This window comes from Mus musculus, chromosome 3 (genome assembly GCF_000001635.26).
Source record: "Mus musculus strain C57BL/6J chromosome 3, GRCm38.p6 C57BL/6J".
NCBI classification, from domain to species: Eukaryota; Metazoa; Chordata; class Mammalia; order Rodentia; family Muridae; genus Mus; species Mus musculus.
In genome coordinates this window covers 40,986,061-41,004,100 of record NC_000069.6, presented here as the reverse complement: position 1 = coordinate 41,004,100, position 18,040 = coordinate 40,986,061, and the positions used below count along the sequence as shown (strand labels likewise).

Genomic DNA, 18,040 nt, shown 5'->3' with positions numbered 1-18,040 from the left:
CCTATATCTGCCTGTATCATGCCATGTTTCTCACCATTATGATAATGAACTAAACTTCTGAAACTGTAAGCCAGCCCCAATTAAATGTTCTCCTTTATAAGAATTGTCATAGTCATAATGTCTCTGAACAGCAATAAAAACCTAAGACAAAAAGTAACCAGCAAAATTATTCCAATAAAATGGCTAAAGGATGGGGCTGGTGAGATGGCTTAGTGGTTAAGAGCACTGACTGCTCTTCCGAAGGTCCTGAGTTCAACTCCCAGCAACCACATGGTGGCTCACAAACACCCATAATGAGATGTGACAGCCTCTTCTGGCACGTCTAAAGACAGCTACAGTGTACTTATAATAATAAAAATTTGGGGGCCGGATTGAGTAGGGACTGAGTGAGCAGGGCCAACTGGAGTGAGGGGGCTTGACCAGAGTGAGCAGAGGTCCTAAAAATTCAAGGGTCACAACCATCTGTTCAGCTACAGTGAATCCATATACATAAAATAAATAAATCTTTAAAAAATGTTTTCTTTTAAATGGCTGAAGGTTGGTCAGATGGTACAGGGGTACAGATGGTTGCCACCACTGGGTCTGATGATCTGAGTTTTATATCCCCAAGATCCACATGGTGCAAACAAAGAACTGACTTCCACACGTTGTCCTTGGAACTATATGTGTGTACTGTGAGATACATGTGTGTGCACAGATATACACAAGTAAACAGATAAAGTGCTTGAAATGTTAACGTTGTAAATTAAGTAAAGCTTTATGACAAGCAAAGAACTGAAGAGCACACACATGGAGACAAAAAAGGCAAGCAAGCACACTGCCCTGTACCATAACGTATAAAGGTACTAAACAATGGGAGTGTTCCAGTTGTTTATGGAAGTCGTCTTAAAAGGCTCCAGCTTGCAAAGAATGGAGGGATCTTTGAATACAAAAATGAACACAACGGGTGAAAGAATTCATTCTAGAATCTATTCTGACAAGAGGAGGGTAGATTAAAAATATTTTAAAATGGAGTCAAAAGTTCTGTACAGAAGAATGCTTACTAGGAAAATAGTATCAATAGAAGATAAGAAATTGATTAGTTTCAATGCTTCATTCTGAATATATTACAAGGTGAGAAAGGTACTTTCACAATGAGGCAATCTGTAGACAGCATCCACATCATTAACTTTCACCATATCATCAGCCTTGAAGTGAACCCCAAAATGGTTAACCCAGTGCTACCTCTGTTAAGATAAAGACCCTGGAAATTAAAAAGAAAAACTGCATTGGGCACTTCAGAATCTTTTGATGTTGTGAAAGACATAAAGAAAGAAAGAAAAAATTTAAAAGGCTACATAATTACTAAATGGAAAACATAATTATTTCTGAAATTCTGAAATGTATGCTTCCTAGTCGTAGCAATTTTTTAAAGTTCTAAGATGATTTTTGAAAATATGAGACTATATACTCAATAACATATTCCATCAATGTCAAATTTCCTACTTGATAATTAATATTATGTAGGAAAACACACTTCACTTCCTATGAGGAGACAAGGTGATGATTTTGATTTGTGACTAAGTGACATAGTGTCTATTACCAACCCTCAAATATTCAGGAAAATGTTTATGTCTCTATTACACTAGGAGAATAAAGGGAATGTGGTAAGATATTAACAACTATTTAAACTCAGTGAACAATGCAGGTAATTTGTTATATTATTACAACTTTTTCAGAAAGCATAAAACAATGTGTATTGTTAGTGTGGAAAGACAGTGTTAGGATCACTGGAATCCCTTTTTCTGAAATTAATGGTGCCATGAATAGAGAAACTGAAGCCATGACTCTAAAATATGTTCTACGCTTCACCTTTCTCTACTGTGTGCAATATGAGCTAGAATCTGGTGGTGGGCATGCAGCAGTTAATAAAAAGGACTAACATGACCTCAGCAGAAGCCTACAGAAAGAAAGATTAAAGCTAAAAGGCTACAAGTGAGGCATCTTATGGCCCTATGATCATGATAATTACAGCTCTCTTCTCTCAGAATGTGTGCTCGTGGGCTCTACTGATTTCTGTTCAGTTCTTTACTACACTGAAAAGTCCAATCATTCACCCAGTTTTCTTTCTCCCTATTAGTTGTATTCCAAAATATGTTTTGACTACCTTATCATCTCTAGGTCTTTGGGATAAAAGCCACTTGATACAGATGCATGCCAGGACATTAACCCAACTTTTTAAAATCTAGTATCAGCATCAGATTGCTGTGATAAAATATACTTATCAAAAATAACTTAGGGATTTATTTGACTTACAGTTCCATGCTACCATCCCGAACTGTAAGGAAGACTGTAAGGAAGTCAGGCAGGGGCTTGGACAGCTACTCACATCTCATCCATTGAACGATAACAAATGCACCCTCACTGATGACTTACTTCCAGCAGCTTTCTATACTCTCACAGTTAGGGCCCGCATGCCTAAGGATTAGCACTACCCACAGTGTGTGAATCTTTTTTACATCAATTTTCCAATAAGATAATCTCCCACAGGCCAACTTGGCCAGAAAATTCCTCATCGAGACTCACAAATTCTTTATATTAATTCTTATCCATTGTCTTTTAATGTCTATGTAAGAAAACTTTTTCCATGCATGAGGCCTCAAGTTCCAGTAGGTATATGTGTGTGTTTGTGAGCAACATGCATCACATACACACACCTTCTGTTTCTCTTAAGGTTCTTATGATTTTGTTCTTCCTTGGGATAAATCAGAATGATAATATAAGCACAGGTCTGTAATGTCATTTCATTCTCAGCACCATGTGGTAAACATGAACTCATCTGAAACCTGCCACTAGCAAATGTGCATGTACACAGCACTGGGGCCACCGCACTGCTCCCCTGTGGCAACTTATACATGTTCATACTACTCTGCCCAACCTTTAGGATATGTTCAGAATTTCTGTTCCTTATACATCCATGTCAAATTTTTACATGTCAAATTCATAAAAACAAAACAAAGCAGAATTGAACTGATTTTTTAAATCAATTTAGTAAGCACTATTCTCTTTAGTGAAGTATCTATCAAAACATGAACACTGGTTCTTTGTCTTAAATACTACCTGTTTATGATAATGTCCAGTATAATGCACAATACTATTCTTAAAGGTCTGGTACAACTTTTTAATGATTGACCCTTTTGTAGACAGAAAAGCTCCTCAAAAAAAAGTCCAGGTCCTCCAATCTCCAAAATGGAACTTTCAACATGAAATTAAGATTACTAATAATTGTAATTAAAAAGTAATAATAATTACTAATAATCTGAGACTAAGAGCACTTGTTGCTCTTGCAGATGACCCAGGTTGATTCTCAGAATCCACATGGTATCACAATCATCTCTAGTCCCAGTCTCAAAGTGTCTTAGTTATTATTCTACTGCTATGACAAAAGACCACCAAGGCAACTTGTAAAAGAAGTTAGGCTTTTGGAAACAGAGAGAGTCATGATGGCAGAGCAAAAGGCGTGGCAACAGGAACAGCTAAGAGCTCATATCTGGATCCATAAGCAGGAGGCATACTGGGAATGGCAGGAGTCTTTTGAAATGTCAAAGCCTGCCTATATGACACACCTCCTCCAACAAGGCCACACCCCCTAATCCTTCTTAAACATGTCCACCAATTGGGAAGTGTTCAAGCAGATGTGGGGACCATTCTCATTTGAATCATCACAGAGGATATTATGCCCTCTTCTGACCTCTACAGGCATAAGGCAACATATACATATATAAATACAGAAATATAAAATAATACCACAAATCTAAAAATGTTTTAAAGAGATTACTAATAACCATAAGATAGTAATTATAGGCTAGGAATATAGTTGACAAGGCACATAATTAGCATATGCAGAACCCCACACTCAATCCCCAGCACTGCATAAACCAGGCAGGATAACACAAGTCTCTCATCCATCACTAAGGAGGTAAAGGTGGAAGAGTCTGAACAAGGTTATTCTCAGCTAGATAGTAAATTCAAGGGCATCCTTGAGACCCTGTCTCAAAACAAACAAAAGAAAACAAAAAACACCAGGACAAAAAAGACAAGGTGTTTATTCTGGATTGAGCCAAGATAAACATTGTATGTTTTCTTTCATATATAGACTCTAGGTTGCACACATACACCACACCCTGGGATGAAAGCAAATAGCATTATTTGGGGATAGGAAACAGGTGAGAGTAATGGTGGGTAGGATATGGTCAAAGTCTATGACATGCTTTAATTAAAGTGTCATTTGAAACCCATCAGCTTGTATAATAGATATATGCTAACAATTTTTGAAACATTAAAACCTTACAGGGTGGATTTGGAGCTATACTAATTTGATTTCTTAAGTATAGAAGTTGGATTGTAGGCTGCTGTGCTCCTTAGCATGTCCCGATTCATACTGAGCACATGGGAAAGTACTCCAGAGAAGTACTATTACAAGGACCACATGGTGGCCAGGACAGCATGAGGCTTCTTTAGACAGTTCAGATTTCAGTCTCGCTCTCCAGTTGACTGCTTTGGCAAATAGATCATTACTGAGAATAGCAAGATGATCCTGTGGGTAAAAGCTCCTGCTACCAAGCCTGATGACAGGAGTAACCAGTTGCTGGGACCCTCATAGTGGAGAGAACAAACTCTTCCCAAGTTGCCCTCAGATCTCCACACACAGGCATGTGCACATGCATACACATCCATATTAGTTTATCATTAAATTCATGAATTAAAAAAAGTAGAGACTCTTAAACAGGATATAATACAATACAAGCTACAAATCTAAACACCATGGCTTGAACCTGTGAGAATAGCACAGATACCAGCCTTGTTCACCCAAACATAAATTTGTTTTGTTTCACCCTTTCATTTTTTTGATGACTGGTTATGGCCATGAAAACAAGTTCTTCATGGCTTTCAAACTATCATAGACAGAATTGTCTAAGTTACTCTTTTAATAACTGCTTTTAAATTCTCACTATCCACTGCATCTGTCTTAGTCAGATGCTGGCAGAGCCTCTCACAGGACAGTCATACCAGGCTCCTATCTGAAAGCACTTCTTGGAATCAGCAATAGTGTTGGGGTGGTCTCTGGATGGCCTTTCCTTCAGTTTCTGCTCCATTTTTTTGTCCCTGTGTTTCCTTTAGACAGTAACAATTCTGGTTTAAAAATTGAGATGGGTGAGTGACCCCATCCCACAACTTGGGGGGCCATGCCTATCTACCGGAGGTGGCCTCTACAGGTTCTATCTCCACTTTATTGGATATTTCCACTGTCATCCCTGTTGGGTCCTGGGAACCGCTCACTTCTGGGACATCTGGGACTTTCTAGTAGCTCCCTCCTCCCCCTGCTACATATTTCCATTCATTCTCCTGACCCTCTGGATCTCTCTGTCTCTTCCCATACCTGATCTTGCCCTCTTTCCCCTCCCCCTCCTCTCTCCCTCTCAAGCCCCCCCCTTCCACCTCCTGTGATTATTTTGTTCCTCCTTCTAAGTAGGATTGAAGCATCTACACTTTGGTCTTCCTTCTTGTCAAGCTTCATATGGTCTGTGAGTTTTATCATGAGTATTCTGACCTTTTGGGCTAATATCTACTTATCAGTGAGTAAATACCATGTGTGACCTTTTGGGTCTGGGTTACCTCACTCAGGATGATATTTTCTTATTACATCCCTTTGCCTGCAAAATTCATGAAATCATTTGTAAGAGCTGAGTAAGTACTTTATTATGTAAATATATGACATTTTCTGTATCCATTCTTCATCTGGGTTCTCTCTAGCTTGTGACTGTTATAAGTTTACTATAAACATAGTGGAGCATGTGTCCTTGTTATATGTTGGAGCATCTTTTGGGTATATGCCCAGGAGTGATATAGCTGGGTCTTCAGGTAGAACTAATTCCAATTTTCTGAGGAACCATCAGATTGATTTCCAAAGTAGTTTTACCAGCTTGGAGTCCCACCAGCAATGGAGCAGTATTCCTCTCTTTCCACATACTCACCAGCATCTGCTGTCACCTGTGTTTTTTATCTTAGCCATTCTGATTGGTGTGAGGTGGAATCTCAGGGTCATTTTTATTTGTACTTCCCTGATGACTACGGATGTTGAACATTTCTTTAGGTACTTCTTGGCCATTCAAGATTCCTTGGTTAAGAATTCTTTCTTTAGCTCTGTACCCAATATTTTAATAGGGTTATTTGGTTCTCTGGAGTCTAACTTCTTGAGTTCTTTGTATATATTAGATATTGGCACTCTATAGGATGTAGGATTGGTAAATCTGTAGGTTGCTGATTTGGCCTATTGATAGTGTCCTTTGCCTTATAGAACCTTTTGATTTTATGAGGTCCAATATTAGATTCAGCATATCTGGTTTTACATGAAGGTCCTTCATCCACTTGGACTTGAGCTTTGTACAAGGAGATAAAAATGGATAGATTTGCATTCTTCTATACATCAACTGCCAATTAGAACAGCACCATTTGTTGAAAATACTTTTTTTCTATGGATGTTTTGGCTTCTCTGTCAAATAACAGGTGACCATGAGTGTGTGGGTTTATTTCTGGGTCTTCAGTTCTACTCCACTGATCTACCTGTCTGTCTCTGTACCAATACCATGCTCTGTAGTAGAGCTTGAGGTCAGTGATGGTGATTCCTCCAGAAGTTCTTTTAGTGTTGAGAATTGTCTTCACTATATTGGGTTTTTAGCTATTCCAGATGAATTTGAAAATTGCTCTATCTCTGTGAAGAATTGAGTTGGAATTATGATAGGGATTGCATTGAATCTGTAGACTGCTTTTGGTAAGATGGCCCTTTACTATGTTAATCCTGCCAAACCATGAGCTTGGTAGATCTTTCCATCTTCTGAGATCTTTGGTTTCTTTCTTCAGAAACTTGATTCTTATCATACAGATCTTTCACTTGCTTGGTTAGAGTTACACCAAGATATTAGATATTTCTATTTCTTTACTTGTTTTATGTAAGTACACTGTCATTGTCTTCAGACACACCAGAAGAGGACGTCAGATTCCATTACAGATGGTTGTAAGCCACCATGTGATTGTGGGGAATTGAACTCAGGACCTCTGGAAGAGCAGTCAATGCTCTTAAGCACTGAGCCATCTCTCCAGCCCCTGCTATTTCTGTTTCTTAAAGAAAAAAAAAAGCTGCTAAGATTTTGACAAGGACTGAAGAGTCCAGATTGCTTTAATGAAACTGATATGCTAACAATGTTATCCATCAATTTAAGTGTATCATTTGTTGATGCACTTATTGAGACAAAGTGTTTGCTGCCTTGTGTGTGTGCTACCCAGGTTAGCCTCAAACAATCTTCCTGTTTCAGTTTGACAAGGAAACTGGACCTATAAGCACATACCACTGCAATCCTCTCCTGTTATTTCATATAATAACCTTTAAAATATATAATTCATAAAATTCAAATATATAATTCAATCATTTTTACATAGTTAGTTCTGCAACTATTAAATTTAGAATGTTTTCATTATCCCCAAAGAAATCAAGCTTCCATCAGCATCCACTCCACATAATCCCTCCCATCCCCCAACCTACATCCAAAGAAACCACAAACTATACTCTAATCATGTAGACATCCTTGCCCTGGATATTCCATATAAATAAACTCAGAGCATGACCCTTTAGGAGTGCTCTGACTTACTGTCTCCAGAATCTTTCATGCTGTGCCACTTGCTCCAAGTACTCTGCTACATGGATACACCACAACTATCAGCTGTTGAGATCTGCACTTTCACTTTTCACATTCCATGATGAGTATTTGTACATAAACACAAGTATTTGTTGCCACAGGATATTTGATTATTCTGTGAACCCTGAGATTGTGTTATTTGCTGGAAAAACCTGGTTTGAGTTGTAGTGTGGCTCGGCCTTAGCACATATCTTTTATCCAAGAGCTTTCTGCTTGAATATTGTAAACAGGATTAAATAAAGTCAAGAGGAAGAGCAAGCAAGCTTCCAGATGACAGGAAAGGGAGACCCACAGGATATAGAAGAGGGACATTTAGTTTGAAGGATTTTTTTTTTCTTTTTGAAATGGTATGGGAAAGGGCCAGTCATGGTGGGGAATCAGCTGGGTGCTTTCTCTGCCTCTATGAGCTAGCAGGATTTGACAGCACCTGGCTCCCAAGTGTTCTTTGGTAAAATTGAATGACTGAGATTTTGTTTAAAAACAACAATTTGTGTGGACATGTCTTCATTTGTATTGGTTCACACATACAACAATGGAATTGCTGGGTCATGTGATAACCCAACTGTCAGCCAGAGTAGATGATCTATTTTAAATGGGGGAGGGAGGCTGGGGACAGGAGGCTTCGATTCCTCCCCTCAATAGCATTTCCAGTGTCTACTTTCTGTAAATAATGATAGCCGTGCCATTGTTATGAGAAGGTATCTGGCTATTGATTTAGGTTTTCACTTTACTGCTGTATAAATACATCTTTAGAAAAATATTTAAATTTACCCCATTTTTGAGGTGAGTTGTTAGACTTGTCTTTATATATTTTAAATGAGTCCAAATATATACTTCTAAGTACTTTAACCTCAATCATATTTTTATAGGTCTTTGTATTTAATGTAGTTATATAAACAAAGCACAACTTGGCAGAAGCAGTTATTGCGACACATCTCCTGCACCCACACAAACACATCCTCCCCACTATCAGTGAGCTGGACCAGAATGATATACTACTTATAACTGACATCAAAGTCCACAGTCCATTCAGAATGGAGCAACTCTGTGTTTTGACAAAAGTTTCACCATTGGCTGGCACTGGCTACACTGCTCTAGAAAAACTCTCCAGTCTTCTCAGCCCTTTCCACATCACTGGCAAAACAGTTCTTATTGTCTCCAGTTGATCTTCCAGAAAGCTACAGCTGGAGTTCACACACTGTTCTGCTTTTTCAGATTGCTTTCACTTAGAAACACAAACAAAGACTCACCCTAATTCCCCCAACTGGATTACATATAGTAATCAACAAGAGTTCATTGTCTGGATGTACCATCCATGGTTTCCTCTACTGACCTCCTGAGAGTTACCTTGGTTACATCCAAGTTTAGAAAATTATGGTTAATTAAATTAAAACTGCTGTACACAGCCATACACAGGCTATTGTATGGCTATAAATTCTATCTTGTGGTAAATTTACTTTTTTTTAATAGTATTTAAATTTGTAAGAGACTGTTGAAACAGCCTTCACAAGTGACTGCTATTTTGAATGTCCACGACAAGCTGCCCCTCTTCCAGTCTTTGCATTTGGTATGTTCACTAGTTTGGTGCTTGGTCATCTTAATGGCAGTGTTATAGCACCTTTCTGTTCTAGCTGGAACTCCCCAGTAAAATTCCACATGGACCATCTTTTTCTACTTTCACTTGCCACCTGTTTTCCTTTGATGAAGTCAGCCCAGCCTGAATTAGTTTTTTGTTTTGTTTTGTTTTTTAATGTGATGTAGGGAAGACTCAAACAATTTCATTATTTTGCATGTAGCTATCCAGATGACCAACCACTACTTGTTCAAATAGTCTTACTCCATTAAATGTCTTAAATGCATTAAGTATTTAAGTTGGTTAATAATAATTTCTGATACACAAGACTGTTTTATTTGGACTCTTAATTATATTCCAATTACCATTATGTCTATCCTTATGCAGTCGTGGTAACTGTAGCTTTTTCTTTTAATCCTTGGCTGCTGTGCTAAGAACACAATACAGTTGCTAGAATTCAAGGTAATTATTTTCTTAGTGAGGTGCATCTACAGCCTAACTTGGTTGTCTTTACATTATTTTGACTACTCTGAATTATTTAAAACTGCACATGAATCTCAGGTCACTGTGTTTTACACACACACACTCACACACACACACTTACACACTACATATGCAGATGTAGACTGTGCTAATCTGATGGTGTACATTTTCCTGTCCGCCTCTGCTTTCATTTCTTCAATGTTTTGCATAAATTCTGACAATCTGCTTACTTCAGCTATTTAAATATTTGTGTTTAAACAAACCACCCCAAGGACCCTTGTCTTTTCTTTCTTACCATTTCCTGTGCTGTCACCCTATATTTGTCAACCTATATTTATTTTTAAAATAAAAGGCCTTATAGTAAAATCTACTTAATATTAGAGAAAAATGGTATGCACCAAAAAAACCCTTTTGTGCCTGCTTTTCATGTTGCTTTTGATTCCCAATCCCCTATGTGCAGTTTTCTACTGAATCTAATTTGCTGTTAATCCCATCAACCAACTTCTATGTTTATTATTTGAAATTATTGTCTTTTTTGTTTTTCATTCTATTGTTGTTGTTGACCCAGTCTCACTATGCACCACAAGCTTATCTCACAGAAATCTGCCACCCCTGCATCCTAAGTGCAAAATGTAATCACATTAAAGGGCTGTGCCACCAGACTCTGCCCTCTGAGGAAGTTTGTATTTCCTTAAACATGATAAACACAGGTAATGTACATTTGCTCAGTAATTCCACCATCAATTATTTTAAGATATGGTCTGCCTGTGTCATACTTTGTTCATTCTCACACACAGCAGTTCACATAGTTAGATTATTTAAACTTTTGACTACTCTTTCCTTATAAAATAACTGAGTAAATATCTTGTGCTCCAGAAATAAAATAGATTCAAACTGATCTAAATTTTCTTATAGTAGGCACCCGTGAAATTGATAGGATCATTAGGTTAACTTTAAAAAAACCATATTTAATAATTTTTGTGTATGTTATGTGTGTCATGTCATGTGTCTGTGTGTATGTCCGTGTATATGCACATGTATGAGGACATTCTCCATCTTAATGTCTTTCTAAGATTTATTTTTATTCTATGTGTATGAATGTTTTGCCTGCATATATCAATGTTCTCCATGTGTGTGTGCCCATAACCCTCAGTGGCCAGAAGAGGGTTCGGGTTCTTTTTTTTTTTTTTTTTTTTTTTAGTCTTTTTTTTTTTTTCCATTTTTTATTAGGTATTTAACTCATTTACATTTCCAATGCTATACCAAAAGTCCCCCATATCCACCCAGGGTTCGGGTTCTTTAGATAAGTAGCAAGTACTTTAAGCTGCTGAGCTCTCTCTCTAGCCCCTGGGCATTTCAGTCACCCAAAAGCACTTGGGCTTCGGGGCTACATCTCTAGGACATCTCCTATTCCCTAGGCGGGTGGGTTCTATTACTGAGAATCTATTTTTTACCTTAAGTTAAGGGAGAACATAATGCAATACCCCAGAACCACAACTTAGGCAGTAGAATTTCCTAGATTTTGAGAAATTTCAGGGATCAACACATCTCAAGTGCAATGGATGAACCTTGCCTAAGAAACCCACATTCTTGACTATTCTCCCCTGCCAACAAATTACACAATTTGTTCTTTTAAGGCAACCATTTGATGATGAAAGTCGTCTTACTAGAATCACCAACACTGTCTGGTCTCTGGGGTTGTTTTGTTTTGTAGTTTCTGCAAGGTTGAACTTCTCAATCTCTGCCTACCACCATCAATAAAATTCCACAATGATCTTTCAGAAAGCACTGGCATTTCACTCTTCTAATCATTCACCTTGAATACCTTTGGAGATTCTAAGATGTTCCAGCATCTATCATGTGGCTACTTAATTGGTCTTTAGCAATAAAGATATGTGAGCCTGCACCTATCACACTGGCTCAACACAGCTTATGGAACCATGAATACTTTTTCATAAAAAAGGCCTTGTCATCTTGGCATGCTCTCCATTCCACCTAACCAGCTGTCAGGTTTCTGACACACCTGATTCTCCTCTCTTATAGATCAGGGCTCAAATGTAGTTCTTCTCATTTCCATACTTCCTGTGCTATCAGTTTAAGTCAGACTACTGTTCTCTATCTTCTAGATGGACAGCCTGTTAAGAGCTTCTTGCCCATTTTTTCCCTTATAACCTATTTTCTGTCATAAGGAACAGAGTGATCTTTTAGAATTAAAAATAGGATAGTGTTACAGCCATGTCACAGATTACAGAGCCTAGCCTGCCTTCACAGCCATCATCTTTTTATAAGCTAACTGACTTCTCAGTGTCCCCTTTCAGATCCTAGATGCTTTACTGACTCCTCCTCCTGGACTACTTTCCCTGCTTTTTACACGTTCCTTTCCAAAGGTCCACTTTGTCTAATCTGGCATGTTTATTCTTTTAGAACATTGATCATTATCATCCGTGAGTGGTTACTGCTAATTGTGGGCTTATTTAATGTCTGTTCAGTTTCAAATCCTCATATCTTATGCCTGGGGACACTCTGGCAATCAATGACTATGGTACTCAGCTGACCCACAGGCGCAGCACTAATGGAATTAGAAATTGCACATGCAGCACAAAGTCAGAACCAAGGACAGTGATTACAACATGGAAATAGCCTCAATCATGCTAATCATCTACCACCCAGCCACAGTCCCTTTCTATTTTGAGGCAGAGTTTTGTGAAATTGATCAGGCTAGACTTGAACTTGCACTACTCCTGCTGGGAGTACTTCCAAGTAACTGGCATACTACAGGCCTATGGCACCATGCCCAGCAATTAGTAGAATATATTTATATTTCTGTTACACAAATGATCTCAGATAGACATCAACTCTCGAACCAAGCATCAGAAATAATGTTAGCAGGGTGGGCAAGATGCTTAGCAAGTAAGGGTGTTTGCTGACATGCCTAAGGAACTGAGTTCAATCCTCAGGACCTATACAGAAGGAGAATCAACTCCTTCAAGTTATCCTCTGATCACCACACTTGCATTGTGACATGTGTACATGTCCCTCCACCCTCTCTCTCAATGAATGTGTTTTTATGAATAAAACCCTATTATCTAAACTTCATAAAAACATACTTCTTGGGCTGGAGAAGATGGCTCAACAGTTAGGAGCAATTGCTGTTCTTTCAGAGGATCTGGGTTCAATCCCAGTACCCATATGGCAGCTCACAATTGTCTGTATCTCCAGTTCCAGGATCTGACACCCTCACATTAATGCACATAAAATTAAGTAAACTAAAATAAAAAAGTCTTCTTTCCCACAGCAGCAAGATGGGCAGAAAACTGTCCAAGATTTAAGTCACTGACATGCTCTATCAGTGGCATGCTATATCAGTGACATGCTATATCAGTGGCATGTTCTCTAAAAAGGCAGTGACTACAAGCAATAATGAAACTTCCAAGGTCATGCCTCTTACTCACACCAAGCCCATTATAGGCCATCCCCTCTATTCAGCGACTAGCTTTTCTTCCTACAACTGTTTGCAGCAGAAAAAGAAACCCTTACGTTCCTAACTGTACCAGTATAAATGAAGAGATTTGGAGATCAGACAGCTATTTTGTTCTCTCTTCTACCTTAGCGTAATAGAGTAGAGGCCGGAGTCTGTGGTGAAATGCAAGAGAATAAAATTAGAATGAGTACATCAAGTAGGCCTGTCCACAGTCATTTTTTCATTCCTTATTAGAAACTGCATTTTTCCCCACAAGCTTTAGTCAGCAAATATTTTTTGATGATGAAAGTATTCATTATATTATCACCTAAAATTACTCCTTAAAGGTTGTGATTATCAAACATATTTGCATTATCTCTATCTTTATCTATATATTGGGTATAATTTATCTATACTCAAAATGTATGAAATAAACCCCTAAATTTAAGAAAATAAGCAACAAACTATCAGCTGAACCATGCTGCCAGAAACTGTTACCTTTATGGCTTCATGTGTATTTTCACTCTCCGTGCACAGATCCTGTTCACACAGTAATACAAGCCATCACGGAAACTTCAGCAAGTTCTGATGTAATTTTTGTTTGTGATACATGTGTGCCTGTTTGGTCTCCTCCATGATGCTCTCCCACATAAGGCTGTCTAAGTTACAATCAAAATCTTGTTTACATCTTGGTCAGTAATTTCATAATCTGAATCATAATCAGACCAACCAGTATGTATGTGTGTTTTCCTTCCTTCCTGTCTGCTCTGTTTCTTCATCAAGCAAAAAGTAGTGTTTCTTGTTCTGTTTCCTCTGGCAAATTTAGATGATATGATGTCTCTTCAGATACAGATGTTGATTCCTGAAGGAACAACGTAGTATTTTATATAAGATAACAAAAAAACTTTCATCCCTATAAAATATTATTTTTATTTATTTTTCTGAAGAAAAACGTCCTATACGAGTGTTATCCAACACGAGTATACTCAATGATCAGATTAGTAGGCAAATTCTAATAGAGAACTAAGCAACTGTTCTGGTTGAACTTGAAACACACACACACACACACACACACACACACACACACACATACACACACACAAGGTTGAGTAAAAGGATTGATACAGACTCCCTAAATTTGGGGTGGCCCTTACTTCATCTGCCACAAGGCACTGACTTGCTGAATCACAAGGAAGCAAGGCCTAGACATGGAAATTATTTATTATTTATTATAATTAATTATTAGACATGTGCATTCAGAAAGACAAGAAAAATAAAACCTTTTAGGATCACATAGAAAGCTCTCTATGGCTGAGCCTTTGTACATCATGATACACAATGTATACATACAATCTGTGGGGTTGTTTTCATATTAAATCTGCTCTAATGCTAAAAGGTACACTTCCTTGTGTTCATGTAAAATAGCTATGGTTGATGCGACATGCCCAAGCTTCAGCTATGAAGATCCTTCTGGCAGAGCCGAATTAGCATCTAGTCTGGCCTAAATCTGAGCACACCAAACACTTCTGCTTTGCTGTCACATGCCACTCTCTGACCCAACTTTACCTTTCAGCCTCATATGCCTAAAACAAAGTAATCCCTTTCTTTCAGAATTCTTAGTCATGTCGATTTGTTGTCATTAGTTGACAAGGTGACAAGGTGAGCCGGGTACTGCCCTAGAAAAACTGTCTATGTGTGAATATACTTTATAAGATGCAGAATATACTGTGTGTATATACATGTTTGTATACATGTGCGTGTTTTGGTCAGAAATTGTCCTCCACCTTATTTATTACTAGTTGTTGAATTCAAACAGATTTTTCAGGGTTGCTCCTTTTATTTATTTTTATGTATATGGGTACTTTTCCCTGCTTTTATATGTTTGTGCTACAAATGGGCAGTGCCTGTAGAGGTCAGAAGAGGGCATCATAGACCATGGAACTGGACTTGAAAATGTGAGCAGCTATGTGGGTGCCTCAGGAAGTGTAGACAGTGATTTTAATTGCTGAGCCATCGCTCCAGCCCCTCCACTTTATTTTTGGAGATGGAGTCTTGCATTGCACCTGGAGGTTGAAGTTCTGGCTAGACTGATCCTCCTATCTCCATCTGTCCAGAACAAGGGTTACAGGCACACAATGCCATTCCTAAAGTTTTATATGGTACTGGAGATCCAAATTCAGGCTCTAATGATAACAAGGCAAACCCTTTATCAACAGAGCCATCTCCCTAGCCTAGGTCCGCTGGAAGAAGACCAGCTCTTCTGGTTCAACTCCTAGTACCTACTTAGTAGCTCAAACCAAATCTAACTCAGTGCCAGGGGAGTCAATAACCTTTTCTGGCCTCTGCAGACACTGCAAGTATGTGGTGCACACATACAGGAGAGAGAGGGGGGGAGGGGAGAGGGGAGAGGGGAGGAGAGGGGAGGAGAGGGAGAGGAGAGGAGAGGAGAGGAGAGGAGAGAGGAGAGGCAATCCTGAATATATTTTTTAAGACTATATGTAGGGTATATGGGACAGGGGGAGCCTAAATAATCAAACACCAACCTTTCAACTTGTAGGGAATGATTTTGTATTGAGCTAAAAGGAAGGCTCAGCAGCTAAAGGCACTTGCCTCCAAGTCTGATGATTTGGGTTCAATCCCCAGGACCCACACAGTAGAGAACTGACTTCCTTCCTCATATTTTCTTTTGATCTCCATACCCATGCCCTCTACTCATTAAAATTTGTTTTCAATAGATTTTTATTTTGGGTTGAAAATGACATAACTACATGTTTATGTTCAATAATAATGTACAATGTATAAATAATGTTTAAAGTTCACTTAACAATGAATAAATGAGGTCAAGAACTATGAGTTTCTAGAAAGCACAAAGTTCACGAGATTATACTGATGACACAAGAACCAGCAACCAGCCAGTATTATAGCAAAGAAGACAGAAGACACTGCTCTCACTATGATCCTAGAAAGCTTTCAAATGGAAAGCACAAAAACGGGAACGGACAGCAGGCAGCATTCAAAGAGAAGCATTTTGGAAACCAACTGCAAAGCAGCTTCCTTCCCTTTATTTAGGAACATGTAGTCAAGCAGGGGTAGAAGGATAAACTATAATCTCATCAGTAAAGAACAGAAACGAACTGTACCTATCAGAGAAAAACACGACTTGTTTTTGTAATGGCTGAGATCCAGAGTCAGATGTCTGTTCTCTGCCAAGGTGTGGGACAGAAGTCCAAATCTGTAGAAACTCAGTCAAGGGTATGGGCTGTACCTGACATTCATGAAAATGGCCCAACGCTCAGCAGGCTGTATTCATATCCACAAGACAAAGTCTACAACTTAACTAATGCTGGTAAGAATCACAAATCAATAGTCATAATTATTGAGGGGCAACAAATATTCTGAAAGAGAGGACTTCAACACACAAACAAAACTGATAGAACAGAGCTGGAGAGATGGTTCAGTAGGAAATACCACTTACTAGCAAGCCCTAGGACTTGAATTTGATCCCTAAACTGATGACTAAAGTTGTTCTCTGACACTCCTTATCATAGAAATTATCAGTTTTAAGATGAATTATAATCTCACGTGCTACTGGAAAAATAGCCTTCGAAATGTAGGCATTTTAGATACGGAAGGGGATATCAAAATAAGATATTGTAATGTTTTCATGCCTTAGTAAAGAAACACAATCCCCCACAACTACCCAGGAAGGTTGTAAGAGATCAGAGATGACCTGATTTTTTTTTTTCCCCAAAGGTGCTTTAGCCTTTGAAGTACATACTTTGGAGTGTGGTGCTTTTCTGACAGCATCTAAATACACCATGTCTAACTGTTTCAGGGGCTGGGATGTAGTTCAGTGGTAGAGCACTTGCCTAGTATACTTGAACCCTGATTTGTATCTTTAGTATTAGAATAAAGAGAGAGAGGGGGGGGGGGGTGGGCGGGCATAGTGGCGCATGCCTCTAATCCCAGCACTCTGGAATTCAAGGCCAGCCTGGTCTACAAAGTGAGTTCCAGAACAGCCAGGGCTATACAGAGAAACCCTGTCTCGAAAAACCAAAAAGAAAAGAGAAAAGAGAAAAGGGAAAAGGAAAAAAGAAAAAAAATTCTTTTCTTTCCTTCCTTTTTATTTTTTTATTATTTTATTTTTTTCAAGACAAGGTTTCTCTGTGTAGCCCTGGCTGTCCTCGAACACACAGAGAACCGCCTGCCTTTGCTGGGATTAAAGGTTTTGCCTTGCTTATTACGGTTTCTTCAATCAGCACTGTTGACTTTGGACTTGGTGATACTTTAGAATATGTAGGGCCCTTAGAGCCCCGTGGGTCATCAGCTGTGCTTCTGGCATCCACCAGACACAGAGTACACCCCTCCCCCCATTAAAACAAAAAGTGTTTGCTGACCTAGACAAATGCAGTCTTTGAAATTCCAGCTTCCTCTCTGTACCTCTGGTCTCCAGGATAAAGAACCTGGTTTATAAGCCTTTAAAATTCCAGCATTTTTTCTTCCCACAGTTCAGCCACGTATTTTTGATTACCTTTCCTTGAGAGCTTACCTTCCGCATTTGAGCATCCAAGCAGCACTTATTCTAAACTTTAATGAGCTAATTTTGCAGTAACTGTAAGTTCACATAACTGTAAGAGATGGTGGATGTGGCCCATCCTTCATCCGCTTTCCCCATTCTATAATAATAAGCACTCTATAAAACCACTGCACCCATCACAGGACAAGTTACTCACGCCCACATAAGCCCACAATTTTACTTGTTTTCAGACTTTTAATTGCACCAAGTAGTTA

General features: G+C 38.7%; 1 protein-coding gene and 1 non-coding gene across 12 annotated transcripts in view; both read right to left on the bottom strand.

The window, feature by feature from the left end:
- The window catches only part of Larp1b (La ribonucleoprotein domain family, member 1B), a 90,438-nt gene that overhangs the window by 36,107 nt on the left and 36,291 nt on the right, over window positions 1-18,040 (bottom strand). The gene's annotated exons all lie outside the window — the stretch shown is intronic.
- Window positions 11,251-11,408, bottom strand: Gm22043. The gene has a single exon (XR_003954835.1). It is a non-coding gene; the product is annotated as a U1 spliceosomal RNA (small nuclear RNA).